This window comes from Ovis canadensis, chromosome 2, assembly GCF_042477335.2.
Source record: "Ovis canadensis isolate MfBH-ARS-UI-01 breed Bighorn chromosome 2, ARS-UI_OviCan_v2, whole genome shotgun sequence".
Lineage (NCBI taxonomy): Eukaryota > Metazoa > Chordata > Mammalia > Artiodactyla > Bovidae > Ovis > Ovis canadensis.
The window spans coordinates 173,174,587-173,193,948 of record NC_091246.1 but is presented as its reverse complement, the minus strand read 5'-3'; positions in this window follow the sequence as shown (position 1 = coordinate 173,193,948).

Here is a 19,362-nt window from a genome sequence, read left to right as displayed (position 1 = left end):
TCCATTGACTATAGCCAATGAGGCTCCTCTGTCTGTGGGATTCTCCAGGCAAGAATATTGGAGTAGGTTGCCATGCCCTCTTCCAGGGCATCTTCCTGATCTGGGGATCAAACCCAAGTCTCCTGCAGCTCCTGAATTGCAGGTGGATTCTTTACTGCTGAGCCACTGGGGAAGCCCAGATTGTACATCATCGACTTTTAAAACTATTGCTCTGAAAGAACTCTATTAAGAGAATGAAAATACAATCCCAGACTGTAAGAAAATAACTTCAATTTCATATTTTTCAAGACAAAGCCTTGTATCCAGAATGTACAAATAATTCCCCTGAATTCAATAGTAAGATAGACCCTACACCAAAAAGTTATGTGGAAGGCAAATACAGAAAAGAAAAAAAAAAAGTTTGATGCTATTAACCATCAGAGAACTGTGAGTAGAATTTTATGGGTATAATTACACATCTATTTGAATGGCTAATTATGCAATGTACTATTGAGGATATGGAGCAACTACATAGATATCATATTTTGCTTATGGGGATTGTAAAATGCTATAGCCACTCTGGATAACAATATGGAAGTTTCAGTTGCTGATGATCCAGGAAGTGTGAACACCCATACTGCTGGGTGTTTGTCCTAGAGAAATTACAAACTAGCTTCACAAAATAAATCTATACATGGATGTGCATAGTAGTATAACTTGTATTAGTTTCAAACAACCCAAATGTCCTTCAACAGGTTAATGATTAAACATTAAAATATGAATATCATGAATGTCATTCAGCAATAAAAAGGAATGACTACTGATGTATGCAAAAACTTGAATATATCACAAGGGAACATACTGAGTGAAAAAAATAAAAGTCAATCTCAAAGGATTACATTTCATATGATTCCATTTATAGAATAAGGTTTTATTAATGAGAACAACTGTTGCAGGGGTTAAAATTAAAGGAAAGATATAACCTTCAAGGGGTAACACAAAGAAGTTTCTATGTGATGCTGGAACAATTCTATATGCCAAATGGTTACTCAAATTTATAGATACAATAAGTTTTTACAAAATATGCAACACCCTGCAAATAAAGAGTGCATGTATAAGCTGGTAAAGTACAAATGCCACCTGTATTTGAATTACTAACAGTTTATTGATGTTAATTCCTTAGTTTTGAGAATGTGTTAGGGTTATATAAGATAATATCACTGGAAAAAGGAGTGAAGCACATACAGAAACTCTCTGCATTCTTTTTAAAAATTTATGTGAGTCTTAAAACATTTGAAAATATAAATATATTAAAAAAGTAAATACAAAGGGGGAAATATCTCTATAAGTACTTGTACTGTAATTTTTTTATTAAAATATACCATCTTTAATTAAAAATAATAATACAAAATTTTACACATACATATCCCTTAGCCAAAAATTTTACTAAAAAAGGGCACACTTTACTAGATAAATGTATTAATTCTTGTCATTATAAAAATGCTCCACTAGCTCCATTGTAATTTAAAACTTTACTGAATATATTATCCAGTGCAACCAGAAAAGAGGAAACAATTAGAGGCAAATAAGTTGAATGAAAATTATTTTCATCTGCAGGTGATTTGACAGTTTATCTAGATAACGTCAGAAATTTAATGACAAAACTAACACAATGATCAAATAATGTTGAAGGATCCAAGTAGTTAAAGAATCTAAAATAACATATAAAACTCAGTAGCTTCCATATATACAAATAATGGGCAGTTAGAAGATACAGTGGAAAATAAAATAAATACTAAATACTTGTGAATAAACTTAATAACATATTTGAGAACCCTAAAATGAGAAAGTTTTGAAAACACTAAAAAAAAAAACACACAAAAGTATGGTTAAATAATGTTTCATGTACTTATATATGACAGAACATTATAAAACTATAAAAATAATTAAAAGATTCATCTCAAAGTGAATGTAAAGATCCAATAAAATGATTACTTTCAGGATATGAGTTACATTAAAGTATATGTGGAACAAACATTCAAGAAAAGCTAGGAAGGCTCTAAATTGGATACCAGTGAGAGGAAACAAGGCCTACAAGCTATAAAATATACTGCAAAGCCTCAAGAAAGAAAGTAGTGTGAAACTGACCATGAATAGTTAGATTACTGGAAAATTCTTTAAGAAAGTTCAAAAATAGATTCTAATATATAATAAACTTTTAGTAATATGAAGATGATCAGCTCACATTAATGAGAGGCAGAAAACACTAAGAAGAAAGGGTTGAGACAAATGGACAGAAATTTGGGAAAACATAAGTGGGCACCTATATCGAAATCATTCAACCACAATGCTCCAAAGGGATCAGAGATCTGGATGTCAAATTTTTAAAAAGAATTTCAGAAAGCAGGGATAAACCTTTTTACTTGTGATCTAAAATACAGCTGTACTAAAAGAAAGAACTGATTTATCTGGTTACATTTACAGTGATAACCGAAAAACTGAAATCAAAAGGCAAATGACAAAATCAAAAGAAAAAAAAAGTCAGAAGAAAATACTTGTATTGTATATAAAAGATTAATCTTAAATTGTAAAGAACTCACACAAACATTGCAGAGGACTAAACACATGGGCTTCCCTGATAGTCCGGTTGGTAAAGAATCTGCCTGCGTTGCCAGAAACCCAGGTTCAGTTCCTGGGTTGGGAAGATCCCCTAGCAAAGGGATAGGCTACCAACTCCAGTATACTTGACCTCCCCTGGTGGCTTAGCTGGTAAAGAATCTCCCCGCAATGTGGGAGACCTGTGTTCAATCCCTGGGTTGGGAAGAACCCTTGGAGAAGGGAAAGGCTGCCCACTCCAGTATTCCGGCCTGGAGAATTCTGTGGAGTGTATAGTCTGCTACTGCTAAGTCACTTCAGTCGTGTCCGACTCTGTGCGACCCCATAGATGGCAGCCCACCAGGCTCCCCCGTCCCTGGGATTCTCCAGGCAAGAACACTGGAGTGGGTTGCCATTGCCTTTTCCAATGCATGAAAGTGAAAAGTGAAAGTGAAGTCGTTCAGTCGTGTCCGACTCTTAGCGACCCCATGAACTGCAGCCCACCGGGCTCCTCCCTCCACGGGATTTTCCAGGCGAGAGTACTGAAGTGGGTGCCATTGCCTTCTCTATGTGGTCACAGAGTCAGACAGGCCTGAGCAACTTTCACTTTTCTTTCCTTCAAACATATGAGAGAAAAATGAAAAAAAGCCATTTACAAATATTTTAGAAAAATATGTGCTCAAGTGGCTCTTAAACCTGTGAAAAATACTCAACTTTATTCAAATAAATAAAAATCAAAATTATGCTAAATATTATTTATTGCCTATCAGATATGAAAAAGTATCAGAATGCTCTATTGCAAAGTGTCTGAGAAAATTTTATATTTTATTCTATGATGATGAAATTCAAGGAATTCCTTGGAGAAGGAAATGGCAACCCACTCCAGTGTTCTTGCCTGGAAAATCCCAGGGACGGGGAAGCCTGGTGGGCTGCTGTCTATGGGGTTGCACAGAGTCGGACACGACTGAAGCGACGCCGCCGCAGCAGCAGCAGCAGCAGCAGCAGCAGCAGCAGACATACTCAACAAAGCCATGTATTCTTATACAAATATATTGTAAATGGAAAGTCTGTTTAACATATAACAATATATATTACAACAAATGTAGTATCATGTAAGTACACACACATACACACATAATTGTATATACACTTTCTATCTATGTTACTGAGAGGCACTAGAAACAGAAAATACCAAGAAGAATAATCACATTTAGATCTAGATTGAAGGGCTCCCTAAGTAAAATCATAAAAAGAAATAAAAATAAAAATGTATGGATGTATAATATTTCAAAGAAAGAGGGTGATGAGGGAAGGAGGGAAGAAGAAATAGAAGAAAGAAGAAAGACTGACATAATTTAAAAAATAACTCGTTTGAAAATCTTAATAGAATAATTGATTCAGGCAAAGATCATCAATGGATACAAAATCATTGGATAAACACAGCTGTAAAACAGTTTATCTGCAAGATTTCAAAATATCAGCATATGGGTCATTTATTGAGAAGAAACAGCTGCTTTAGAAATGCAGACACGATATATACCACCTTAGTCAAATAATCATATTTAGCTTCACTAATAATGAAACACACCCGTATCATTTGACTTTCGATGTGATGAAATGAGAAGTATGTATCATTACCTATGTAGCACCTTGCTAAAAATGTATAGCTTGCAGTAGTCATAGGGAAGCAACAAAACCTAGACTGTGTGATATACTAAACACAAGTGAATTAAACTCTCAAAAGTGTTGAAAATATGAAAGGCAAAACTAATTGGGTGACTGGTGTAGATCAAAGGAAACAAAATAATCATAAAGTATAATTTTGTTTGATTTCTATGGAGAGGTGCTGAAGGTGCAAAGGAACTAGTGGCTTACAAGAGAATCATTGAAATATTTACCAAAATGTGAATATAAGCTCTATATTGGTAACAGGGGCTTCCCTGGTGGCTCGGACAGTAAAGAATCTGCTTGCAATGTGGGATATACAAGGGTTCGATCCCTGGGTCAGGAAAAGTGTTCAAGTATTTGGATGTGATAATATTGAGATTTTGCAGAAGACTGTCCTTTTCTTAGCAGACATTTTCTGTGATATCCAATGAACATAGTATCTTTAATAACTTCAACTTAATTTCAATGGTTCAAACTGACAAAAATGAGAAATACTACATTAATATCAAGAGATGCTAGATTTAAGTAAACAACATTTGAGTGTCTAATGAAATGTTCTTTCAAAGCTTTTCTGAAATTTTGAAAATTTCTTAAAAGCTGGAAAAATCAAATATAGGTACTGAAACCTTTCAAAATTTTTGGTTGTTTAGATTTTGATATTCATTAGATGTAAAGTTATTTCAAATGATTACTGTCATCAAGAAAATTCTAAAATTGGAGATACTACATAGTAATCATAAGGTTCTCTTGATTCTGTTTTAGTAGCTTACACTATTTTTTGAAAGTAAGTACATATTTTATGAAACTGATGTTAGTATTCAGATTGGGATTTTTAAATTATAAATTATTAGTATACTTATAAAGTGTTAATCATATACTGAACTAATACAATTAATACAATTAATAATTTCTATATTAATTTAGAAAATAGTTTCCATCTGACATTTTCTGAATTTCCCTATGTAAAATTTTGTAATTTTAAGTTTTTCTCAGTAAGAAACTACTGGAGAAACACTAAGAGAGTCAATTTTGAAATTAAAAAGATAGGTTTTATATATATATACATATTTATGTGTATATATATGTATATATATATATGTTATGTGTATATATATATATATATATACCTTTCAAAGCAAACTGTATCTTATGCAGAATATACCCTATGTAATTGAAATATTTTCCAAAAATTAAGACCTTTTGATTTTATTGCATTATGGCACTCTCTATAAAGATTACTTGCTTGTCAATAATTGAGTATATAAAAATTTCTTTCATTGTAACTCCAAAGTGTGAAATTTATTGATCAATCAACTATATGTAGAAATATCCAAAGTACTCAATGGACATCAATTTGTGTTTTATAACTTTTTTGTGTAGAGTTAAATGTTTCAGTGTTCCCTGGATGTGATATAAATGGGTTTCCATTTCCTATTATTCAAGATATCCTAGTGTGATGATTTAAACATTACTAAATTTTAAAAGTTAGGGGCTTACATGCACACATGTGCACATACATTCTATAGCATTATTGCACTGACATGCATGACGTACATGTCTCCTTAGTTGGGTCTGACTCTTTGTGACTCTATAGACTGGAGCCATGGAATTTCGCAGGCAAGAATACTGGATTCGGTTGCCATTTCCTACTCTATAGGATCTTCCTGTCCTAGGGATCAAGCCCTCATATCATGAATCTCCTGCATTAGAAGGAAGATTCCTTACCACTATACCACCTAGGAAGCCCCTATTGTCGTAATGTCCTAATTTAAGAATTGTTCCAAACATGTTTTGTTCACACATGGCCTCCTAATCACTGTATATTACCTTGTGCAGCAAAAGATGTGATAAAGTTAAGGTTCTTGAGAGAAGGATATTATCATGGACTATTTAGGTGCCCCCTAAATACAATCACATGCATCATTATACCAGACAAGTGGAGAAGATTTTAAGACACATACAAATCAAATGATATGTGAATATGGAGGCAGAGATTGGGGCAAAGCAACTACAAGCTAAGCAATGTCAACAAGAGCTAAAAGAGGCCAAAAAAAAAAAAAAAAGACTTTGGACCTCTGGAACTATGAAAGAATTCATTTCTGTTGTTTTAAGCCATCCAATCTAGTTTTTAATAACTTATGATAGCATCCCTAGGAAATTCATATTACTGGATAACTTAACCAGGATAGCTAAAAAAATCACAGAAAATGGATCAGTGTATGTGATGATAAACCAACAAAAACTATCCAATTTGGAGAACACAGACAAAGATGACAAAAGAAAAGATTCAGAAATTATTTGGAAAATACAAGCATTCTAACATATGTGTAATTTGGGGTCACAGAAAGAGACAACTAGGTAAAATGACAAGACTTTTTGAAGAAATAATGTCTAAAATCTCCCCAAACTTGTTTCAAAAATTTATAGATTCAAAACAGCTTGATAAACTCCAGGAAGGTAAACATAAAAAGAAAAGTTTCTAGACACATTTAAATTATTAAGAGTAAAGTCAAGATGAAAACGCTTAAAATCAGAGAGAAAAATGTTATATTACATACAAGGAACAAGACATTTTTACTTTTTAACAAAAATAAAAGCCAAACAGCATTGGAATTACATAAAATTCTATAAATAAATCAATTTTTATTTAATAAAGATGTCCTTAAAAACTGAAACTGAAAGACATTTCACTATAAACAAAATTTTTCTGAAAATGTATTACAGACCTAATGTCAAAGTTAAAATATTTAACCTCTACAGGAAACTGAAGACAACATATGAATTGAGTATTCTAAAAATATTTCTTAGAATACAAAAGATTTGAACCACAGGAAAAAAAATTCAAATTAGACACAGTTAATTTACAATTTTTGTTTTTCAAAACAAACATTTAAGAAAACGAATAGACAAATCACAAATTGGGTAAAATTAATTGTATATCAAATTTAAACAAAGCTTTGTATCCAAAATAATAAACACTTACACCACTGAATAAGAGTTAAGACACTACACAAAAAAGGTTATGAATGTAGCAAGTAAGTTTATGAAAAGATGTTCCGCAAAATTGCTAATGAAGAATATGCAAATTAAAGGCAGACTGAGATGCTACCATAGACTCACTATTTAGAATTAGAAATAGGCAAAGGCATAGCACTCTCTGATATAAATCACAGCAGGATCCTCTATGATCCACCTCCCAGAATACTGGAAATAAAAGCAAAAATAAACAAATGGGATCTAATTAAAATTAAAAGTGTCTGCACAACAAAGCAAACTATAAGCAAGGTGAAAAGACAGCCTTCGGAATGGGAGAAAATAATAGCAAATGAAGCAACTGACAAACAACTCATCTCAAAAATATACAAGCAACTTATGCAGCTCAATTCCAGAAAAATTAAGGACCCAATCAAAAAATGGGCCAAAGAACTAAATAGACATTTCTCCAAAGAAGACATATGGATGGCTAACAAACACATGAAAAGATGCTCAACATCACTCATTATCAAAGAAATGAAAATCAAAACCATAATGAGGTACCATTTCACACCAGTCAGAATGGCAGTGATCCAAAAGTCTACAAGCAATAAATGCTGGAGAGGGTGTGGAGAAAAGGCAACCCTCTTACACTGTTGGTGGGAATGCAAACTAGTAGAGCCACTATGGAAAACAGTGTGGAGATTCCTTAAAAAATTGCAAATAGAACTGACTTATGATCCAGCAATCCCACTGCAGGGCATACACACAGAGGAAACCAGAATTGAAAGAGACACGTGTACCCCAATATTCATCACAGCACTGTTTGTAATATCCAGGACATGGAAGCAACCTAGATGTCCATCAGCAGATGAATGGATAAGAAAGCTTTGGTACATATACACAATGGAGTATTACTCAGCCATTAAAAAGAATACATTTGAATCAGTTCTAATGAGGTGATGAAACGTGAGCCTATTATACAGAGTGAAGCAAGCCAGAAAAAAAAAAAAAAAACAGCAATACAGTAGACCAACACATATATATGGAGTTTAGAAAGATGGTAATGATGACCCTGTATGCAAGACAGCAAAAGAGACACAGATGTATAGAACAGACTTTTGGACTCTGTGGGAGAGGGAGAGGGTGGGATGATTTGGAAGAATGGCATTGAAACATGTATACTATCATGTAAGAAATGAATCACCAGTCTGTATTCGATACGGGATACAGGATGCTTGGGGCTGGTGCATGGGGATGATCCAGAGAGATGATATGGGGTGGGAGGTGGGAGGGGGGTTCAGGATTGGGAACTCATGTACACCCGTGGCTGATTCATATCAAGTATGGCAAAACCAATACAGTATTGTAAAGCAAATAAAGTAAAAATAAAAATTAAAAGAAAGAAAGAAACAGGCAATATCCAAATATTGTCAAGAATGCAGAGGAACTCGAGCCTTCATACACTGATGGTAGGAGTACACACATATAAATTATACAGTCATTTTGGAAAACAGCTTGGCCACTTTTACAAATAAAGAACATATCCTTATCATATGATACAGACATTTAGTTACCAGGAAATAAACATACATCCAAAGAAATATTTGTGTGTGTAAATTTATAGCAGCATTATTCCTAACAGCCAAAACCTGAAACAACCAAGATGTCCATCAACATGTGATAGATAAATGCAATGTTGTATATCCATACCAAGGTTAACAACTGGACAACTGAATAATCGTTCCTTAAACTCAGCAGACTATAAATTCATAACATAAATTCTATAATAGACAACACAAAAATAAAATTTAACTTGATAAACTGTCATAAATGTATTCTAAGTTCTTGTAACTAATAAACTTTCTCACATGGCAATAATCAACACAATTTAATTAACACACATGTACAAACATACATGTAAAGAAATCTTCCTTGTGAACATAAAACAAAATGTATGATGTTATCTCCTACATTCAAGGGACTTACATATTAAGATTTTCCCCTATTGATCTGAATCTTTCCCAGGAGGAACTGCTTTTGGTGTGCAACTTCTATATGATAATTACTGATTTAGATTCTATACATGCATGATTAAGTTAACACTGACTTTTATAAAATGTGCAAGTTATAATAAATATTATACACATGGCCTTAAAATAGCAATGACCTTGGTGGTCAAACAGAAAGCAGACAAACTGGAATGTGAATTGGGCATCACAGTATGTTATTTTCTTTTGTTTTTTTGGCTTTTGTTCTCTTAAATATGACACTAAAGATACTTTTATAATAGTCACCAAAATGTAACTATCAGGACCTAAAATTCAGACCATCTGTGTTGACATGGCTTAACTGTTTGTTTTGGGAAATTACTGTAGACCAATTTATCTGGACAAACAGTTTACTTTTGGCAAAAATCTCTCTAATTAGGACAACTGTTGATTTAAGAAGGCCTCATATATCTCCTAGTTCTTCTCTAGAACTCTACATTCAGTTGGATATATCTTTCCCTTTCTTCCTTGGGTTTTGCTTCTCTTTTTGCCTCAGCTATGTGTAGACTTCTCAGACAACTTTTCATGCCCGGATGGGCATGATAAAGGAGAGAAATTATAATGTTCTAACAGAAGAAGAAGGGATTAAAAAGAGGTGGCAAGGATACACCAAAGAACTATACAAACAAGGTCTCAGTGACCTGGATAGCCATGATGGTATATCACTCACCTAGAGCCAGATATCCTGGATTGAGAAGTCAAGTGGGCCTTAGGAAGCATTACTACCAACAAAACAAGAGGAGAGGATAGAATTCCAGCTGAGCTGTTTAAAATCCTAAAAGATGCTGCTGCTAAAGTGCTGTACTCAATATGCCAGCAAATTCAGAAAACTCAGCAGTGGTCACAGGACTGGAAAAGGTCAATTTTCATTCCAATCCCAAAGAGTGTTCTAACTACCATACGATTGCCCAAATTTCATGGGCTCAAAAATCCTTCAATCTAGGCTTTAGCAGTATGTGAATTGAGACCTTTCAGATATACAAGCTGGATTTAGAAAAGGCAGAGGAATCAGAGAGCAAATTGTTAAGGTTTGTTGGATCATATAGAAAGCAAGTGAATTCCAGAAAAAAAAAAAAAAAAAAAACTACTTCTGCTTCACTGACTACATGAAATCGTTTGACAACAAACTGTGGAACATTCTTAAAGAAAAGGGAATACCAGACCACTTTAGCTGCCTCCTGAGAAACCTGTATGCAGATCAAGGAGCAACACTTATAACTTTACATGGAAAAACTGACTGGTTCAAAACTGGGAAAGGAGTATGAGAAGCCTGTATATTGTCACTCTTTTTGTTTAACTTATATGCAGAGTACATCATGTTAAATGCCAGACTGGATGACTCTGCATGACTGGAGAGGACTCAAACTGGAGTCCTCCAATCCTCTTGAGCAGGACTCAAGCTTCCCAGGAAAAATATCAACAACCACGGGTATGCAGATGATATTACTCTAATGGAAGAAGGTGAAGAGGAACTAAAGAGCTTCTTGATGAAGGTGAAATAGGAGAGGGAAAAAGCTGGCTTAAAAAAACTAAACATTATGAAAACTAAAATCATAACATCAGGTCTCTTCACTTCATGACAAACAGAATGTGAAAATGTGGAAGCAGTGACAGATTTTATTTTGGGGGGCTCCAAAATCACTGCAAACTGCAGCCATGCAATTAAAAGACACATGTTACTTGGAAGGAAAGCTATAATAAACCTAGCAGCATATTAAAAAGCAAAGTCATTCAAAGCTGTATAGCCAAAGCTATGATTTTTGCAGTAGTCGTGTACAGATCTGAGAGATGGACCATAAAGAAGGCTGAGAACTGATGAATTGAGGCTTTCAAACTGTAGTATTGGAGAAATCTCTTGAGAGTCCCTTGGACTGTAAGGAGACCAAACCAGTTGATCCTAAAGGAAATCAGTCCTGAATTTTCATTGGAAGGATTGATGCTGAAGCTGCAGCTCCAATATTTTGGTCACCTGATACAAAAAGCTGACTTACTAGAAAAGACTCTGACGCTGGGAAATATTGAAGGCAAAATGAGAAGGGGGTGACAGAGGATGAGATGTTTGGATGACATCACTGACTCAATGGGCATAAATTTGAGCAAACTCTGGGAGATAGTGAATGACAGGGAAACCTGGTATGGGCTACAGTCCAAGGGGTCACGAAGATTTGGACACGACTTAGCGACTGAACTACAACAACAAAATTGGGACAACATATGGCTCATCGGGCCAAACAACTCACTTTTGAAACACCAATGTATTTATTAGGTCTTACTTCAAGCCTCTTGATGCTGTGTATTCAAATGCTAAACAGTTTTATCACAGATTTTCTCCATCTTAGTTACTCATTCTTGCCCAAACCTCAAAATTTTTTAAATATTACCCACTGAGTGCCTCATCCTGAAAAACTTTTAATACTCTTTCAATGTAATGGTTTGTTGCAGCAGGCAGTCCTTTCAAACTTTGGCTTAAGTATTCTATTTAAAATGCATGAGAATTTTCCTATTGTTTTTTATTTGTTTGTTTGCTTATTCTCTGAGAGTGTGACTTAGTAGTAGATCTCACTATCAAAATTCCATTGAATTTGCTAGATCTCTAATTTCAGGCAGCCAACCAATAGCATGGGAGCCTAAGCCATGAAGTATGCCAACAACATATATAATCAACCATTGTTCTTTCATAATTTAAGTGTATGTCTCCTCCAAGCCAGATGCTAGTATTTTTAAAAATATGTATTTCACATCTTGAATCTAATTTGTATATTTCTAAGTGGCAAAATTTAACCAGAGATAATTTTAAATTACAATAGGATTTAGGAAACTTATAAATAAAACTGTTCATTTGAGAGATATCTTAAAAAGGGAACAAAATTCCAAACACGTAGTGATCTCCACTTTTTGATTAGTATGAGGGAGCTTCTAAATTCTATACTTTTATAACACTGCATCCTTAAAATTTCCCTTAAAATAAGTAGAATCTGGGAAAATGTTAAGTTCATTCTCTCAGGCCTTCCACAGTTACTTTCATCCTACTCTTGCTCTTCCGTTATGTAAATGCCCCTCCGTACACTCTTTCTACACGCCTCTTCCTAACCCACTTTCTTGTAGTTCTGGGGGAAAGAGATTCACAAAGATAAACTGTCAGTTAAAGTTAATGCCAATTCAAAACAGGGCAAGCCCATTATGATTGATTTTAAGCCTTAATCTCAGTTGGGCTGTAAACCATTGTTAAAGACTTTAATAGACAAGATAGAAATAAATTGACAGAACAATGTAGGATAGATCTAGAAATACATAATCAAGGGTTCCCTGATCTGTATCAATAGGTTCATGTGTTACTAGGAACCTCATAAGCAAAAATTTATACAGGAAGGAAATAATGAAGGTGACCTAAGATCCCGGGTTTGTTTGATTCTTCATTTTGTATACAAACATCTCATTGTTGCAGCACTGTTTATTGAAAAGACTAGTCATTTTTATTGCATTGCCTTTGACCTTTGTTTAAAAAAATCAGTTAATTATGGGAATCTGCGGAGAAGGCAATGGCACCCCACTTCAGTACTCTTGCCTGGAAAATCCCATGGATGGAGGAGCCTGGTGGGCTGCAGTCCATGGGGTCGCGAAGAGTCGGACACGACTGAGCGACTTCACTTTGACTTTTCACTTTCATGCATTGGAGAAGGAAATGGCAACGCACTCCAGTGTTCTTGCCTGGAGAATCCCAGGGATGGGGGAGCCTGGTGGGCTGCCGTCTACGGGGTCACACAGAGTCAGACATGACTGAAGCGATTTAGCAGCAGCAGCATGGGAATCTGTTTCTGGCTTCTATTGCCTTGATCCATGTATCCATACCTCACCAATCCAATACTGTCTTGATCACCATAAATGTATAAGCAAAAGACACATTTTTAAATCTTAACTTTTCCATAGATCGTGTAAGTTTAACTTGAGTTTTCCCACAAAATGTTTGCATATTTAATTTTTGCCTGCCTGGTTTCCTTACATGGGAATCGGTTATTAAGTTTAGCTTGCATTCCTAGAATATAGTGGGTAAAACTGAACCAAGAGGAACCATCCTTCACTTTAGAAGATGAGTAGGAACATACTGAAAACATTTGCAAGCAATGATAGGACCATATGGTGGGGGGAAGGAAAGAGGCGGAAAGAAGCCATTGTGGGGCACTGTGAGAAAAGGAAGTAGGGGTAATTTAGCATGTGCAATATGGACAAGAAGAGGAATAGTACTGCGGTAAAATATTTTACTCTCCTGACATGTTCTGTCTTCCAAGGATAACCTATTGACATCTAACCAAGCAAGTTCACAGTATGGATGAACATAATACACATAGGATGCAACAAATCCTTATAGTAACATTTCCAACCAGAGTTTTCTTATGTAAAAAAAGATTCATGAAATAGAAAAGATTTTAAATGGTACTTTTTCTACAAACATAGCAACCAGATTGCAGAGCTAAAGTCCTTCTGTTCCACTGATAAATGTCCCTTTACAGAGATTTGGCTCCCATATGGTCATTCTGTCTCCATCACCCACTTTCCCAAAAGAAATAATACAGGCTGCTGATTTCTTTCCTCTATCCTGAATATATTTAGCTTTCTTTTGCAGTACTTCACACTGACAGTCCAACTCTGAGTCAAGCTAGAACAGCTTCATCTCATTCATTTTGCATGAAACTCTCCTACATTTTTTTAATATTAAGGCAATTTGGAAATACTTTTGTAATAATTTCACTTTTATGATAATTTCACAATAGTTTTCAAAGAAACAATTATAAATGCCCTTCCGTCTACTTTATTATTTTTTTTATTTTAGCTTCTTTCTCTTAACTCAGCATAGCTTGAGTTTGAGCACAGACTCCATTTAGCTGAGTTAATATCTTTAATTTGTTCCAATTTAGTCCCTGGACAGTCTTTTTCTTATTATGTAATTCTTTCAAAAGACATTAGTTTTTATGATTCTAGGAATTTTTGAATTGCTCTAATTTTAAAAATCTATGAATGTCTGATAGCCACTAGCTATAGATCCAACTTAAGTAGTGAATCTTAAGTGTTCTGTGGTGGTGGTTTAATGGTTAAGTCGCGTCCACCTCTTGCGACCCGATGGACTGTAGCCTGCCAGGCTCCTCTGTCCATGGAATTTTCCAGGCAAGAATACTGAAGTGGGTTGCCATTTCCTTCTCCAGGAGATCTTCTCAACCCAGAAATTGAACTTGGGTCTCCTGTATTGTAGGCAGATTCTTTATGTACTGAGTTACAAGGGAAGCCCTAAGTGTGCTGTATGGGTATTTGCTAGGTTGCTTGCACCCTACTAAGCAGAGTACATGCCTAATCCTACTGATTTAAAAACTCTGTAGACATCACAAAATGGCCAAATAAAATAAATCACACTGCTATAAAACTCTGGTAATCTACTCTTGTAGCTTTGCAGTGTCCCATTACCATTAGGATTTTAAGTCATAAAACATACAGCCCAGCTGAAGTACATATTTGGGTCTGGAGATCTTTATTTAGATGTTCTCTCTCTCTGGAGTTTTCCCTTTCTATTTCTTTCTTCTTTCCTTTTTTCATGCCTTATTTCCTTCTTTCACTTCTTTCCTTTTCCCTCCCTTCCATGTATCTTTCTATACAAAAAAGAAAATACAAAAACCACATTTGTAGTTCTAAATGACATGTTACTGGCTCTTCCTTTAGGATTACATTGGATATCACTGCTTGTTCTATTCTGATGGCCTGTTTACAAATTCAAAACTGTATAAACTGAATCAGAGATAAACTTAAAGCATAAATTCAATATCAAGGACAAATGCATGAATACCCCCATATACATACTATACATACACACAGAGGAGTATTAACCTGGACATTCCAGCATTGTTCCTAAGAGAATCATAACCAAAATGAAGATATTTACAAGTTTTGATATAACTATTTTAATGATAAAGTTAACTTAGTAAATATTTTAAATATATATCCTCTCTGTCAAATTTTGGTTCCACAAAAGGAAACAATAGCTGATTTGTTACACTGACTATTGGAAAATAATGTTCCATAACTTTGGATTTAGAAGCATTAAAAAATTCTTCCTGGATCATCATTTCAGTGATCATATTGCTTTTTGAAAATGAAGATATGCTTGTATTTCAAAACATGATGCATTTTCTTGGACTGCTGGTGCTATGTTTATCAACAGGTTACATCTTTGAGGAATCAATTACCATAATACCTACTATAAAGACATGCATAAATCAATAGAGGGTTCATGATCCAATCATGGATGACAATTCCACAAAATAAGTCTATATGAGTATTAGAAATATGTCTTTACATATTGCAAATATGTCTTTGCTTTTACCTCAAGCAAATTTAGGCAATTTTTAAAGAATAAGAATATATTTTATACTATTGCATAATGTCATTCAGTGCTAAACTTTATTCTTCACCAATCATTTGCTCTCATGCCCCAAGGGAAAATTTATTGTCTATGTCCTAAACTCTCTGATCTTGAATTTTCAGAAGAAATTTAAGTGACTTAAATAGAGGTTAAAGGATTTCTTCAGCTTTTGTGAAGAAAACAGAGCATCTGAATATGTATAGCTTCCTAATTGAAGCAGTCAGTTTTGACAGCATAGGGGAGACCTGAGTAGCTGCCTTCATAGTTTTGATTTAGGCAGTGATTTTTGACTTTAAGCAAAACTCATGGTTGCAGGTCGTGTCTTTTGCTTGGGGTTACAATAACCATCAGAGCAGTTTTTCCAAGAATTACTTTTGGAAGCCTCACAGTGCATAAGCAACTCATGGTTCCCAAGGTAAGACAGAAAGAGAGCAGAAAGGAAAAGAAATTGAGTATATGGGGGCCAAGTGGGAAAGGGGTAAAAGATAGAAGGCAAGAAGGAAAAAGGTGATGCTCTATTGTGTTCATTTAGTCCTTTTACATCTTATATTTTGGCTCTCTGCCGCAAATGTGAATAGGCAGTCTTCTCTGGTATATCTCCCCATGTTGATCAAATCATGTATTTAAATGTCTGGAACAGTTTAGTTATGTAGACCTTTAAATGGATAAGAGGGGAGTGGCCAAAAAAAAGACCACCTAAGTATTTTAAACTGCTCCCACAACTAGTCAGTTGAGCTATCTCACCAGAAAAGATAATTACGTGAGGGTGTTGCTTTGCTATGTCAGTTTCACTTGTTTTAGAGCCCTCATCCCTTTCCCAAGAATTTCACACAGATTTCAAATAAATAAGCAAAATTTACATTATATTAAAAATTAACAGATGGTAAGAAAGAGAGGAAACCTCAGAAAGAGGTGGGAAGCTTTTATTTTTCCTTTCTCTAAAATGAAGATGGTCAAAGGAAAAATCCAAGAATTGACTTGCGATATGCCAGGATGGAGAGTCCTTAGCTAAGGAAGGGACTGAGTTAAGGATCCTTAGCTAAAGAAAGGAAAATTAATGAGCCTCAGATAGAAGAGATGAGACCTCATAAACTCAGCAATAGAGGGTACATTGAGTAATGTACTTATAAGTTAACCCCACTTCAAAGAGTGTCCTTTATTTTATTTTGCTTTTTATTTTTATATTTTTATTTTTTAATATACATTTATTTACTTTAATTGGAGGTTAATTACTTTACAATATTGTATTGCTTTTGCCATACATCAGCATGAATCTGCCACAGGTATACACGTGTTCCGCATCCTGAACCCCCCTCTCTCCTCCTTCCCCGTACCATCCCTCTGGGTCATTCCAGTGCACCAGCCCCAAGCATCCATTATTATGCATCGAACCTGGACTGGCGATTCGTTTCATATATGATATTATACATATTTCAATGCCATTCTCCCAAATCATCCCACTCTCACCCTCTCCCACAGAGTCCAAAAGACTGTTCTGTACATCTGTGTCTCTTTTGCTGTCTTGCATACAGGGTTATTGTTACCATCTTTCTAAATTCCATATATATGCATTATTGTACTGTATTGGTGTTTTTCTTTCTGGCTTACTTCACTCCGTATAATAGGCTTCAGTTTCATCCACCTCATTAGAACTGATTCAAATGTATTATTTTTAATAGCTGAGTAATACTCCATTGTGTATATGTACCAAAGCTTTCTTATCCATTCTTCTGCTGATGGACATCTAGGTTGCTTCCATGTCCTGGCTATTATAAACAGTGCTGCGCTGAACATTGGGGTACACGTATCTCTTTCAATTCTGGCTTCCTCGGTGTGTATGCCCAGCAGTGGGATTGCTGGGTCATAAGACAGTTATATTTCCAGTTTTTTAAGGAATCTCCACACATAAACTTAAAAGCTTCTGCACAACAAAGGAAACTATAAGCAAGGTGAAAAGACAGCCTTCAGGATGGGAAAACATAATAGCAAATTAAGCAACTGACAAATAACTAATCTAAAAAATATACAAGCAACTCCTGCAGCTCAATTCCAGAAAAATAAACAACCTGGTCAAAAAATGAGCCAAAGAACTAAGTAGACATTTCTCCAAAGAAGACATACAGATGGCTTAAAAATGCATGAAAAGATGCTCAACATCACTCATTATCAGAGAAATGCAAATCAAAACGACAATGAAGTACCATTTCACGCCAGTCAGAATGGCAGTGATCCAAAAGTCTACAAGCAATAAATGCTGGAGAGGGTGTGGAGAAAAGGCAACCCTCTTACACTGTTGGTGGGAATGCAAACTAGTACAGCCACTACAAATAGTGTCTTTTAAAAGGATTGTTGATAATTTGTTTTATTTCAATAAAAAACCATATAACTAAAATTGTCATTGCATTTATTCTGCTAAGTATTAATGATTTATGATATTTTGACATTTTGTCTTTAAGTAATGACAGGTGGCACTCTGCTTTAATGGAAAGGATGATATATCATTTTATTTATAGAACTCACTACCACTTGATTTTTTTTTTTTCTGTAGATTTCTCTGAACCAAAATGTGAGATCCAGGATACAGAGTTTTTGCTAATTTCTTTTACAGTTATATTCCTAGGACACATTATAGGCATTCAATAATTTTTAATTAATGAATAGCAATCATAATATCTTTATCATACTACATCTGTAAATCCAAGATTTATTTCAATAAAAACAAACCATACACAGAACTTTCTTAAGTATGGAAAGGTGTGTGGATGCCTTGAAGGCTCCAAATAATGTTTTCAGGATGGATCATTTCAGGAGAAAAATATTCTGATTGTACTGGGACCTCAAAAGTGTCTCAGAGTGCCTCATGTATTCTCAAATAACATCAGAAATCTGTTACACAATCAGAGCTTTGTGTCAGGTACTGGGAATACACAGATTCTAAGTTAGTATCTATTTCAAACAATAGTTCTAAAATTGCCTCAAAATTATTAAAATAATCTGTGAAAAAAGAACTATAAATGAGATATTAGCATAGTTTATCACCTTCAAGCCAACATATTGAAAAACAGAAATGGATACAGTAAATGACCTAAAGCAGATCTTTATAAGAAAGTGGCTATCAGAATTCCTCTGTTCACATTCAGAGAGAAAACTCTATGCTATCTCCTCTTCTTATAAGGACTTCAGTCTTATGGGATTAAGGCCTTACCCTCATGACTTAACCTGTCTTAACTCCATATAGACCCTGTCTCCAAATCCAGTCATGCTGAGGATTAGAGCTTTAATGTAGGAATTTTGAGAGAATACAATTTATTCCATAGCATACTCCATGATAAAAAGAGTTAAATAAATGTTTATCTATGTCTGTTCTAAGTAGCTCCTGATATGCATGTAAGAGATTGGAAAAGTCTTCTCTGTGACATTTGGACAACCTAAAGTTTCTACCATGAGTTTGTTTTCCCAGTACAAGACCCATAATATTATCTTATGTTAAACCCTACCACATGCACAGCAGGGAATGCAGTCATGTTTAATACAACCCAAGCTATCAGACTTTTAAGGAAAATCTGTTTTCAGTTTATGAACCATATGAATGTGTTATCTATTCAAAAAGTAAAAACAAACAAAAAAGCCTCCATAAAAGGGTTGCAAACAAGAGCAAGCTCTATTTCCTATTGTGATTATTAGGGAAAA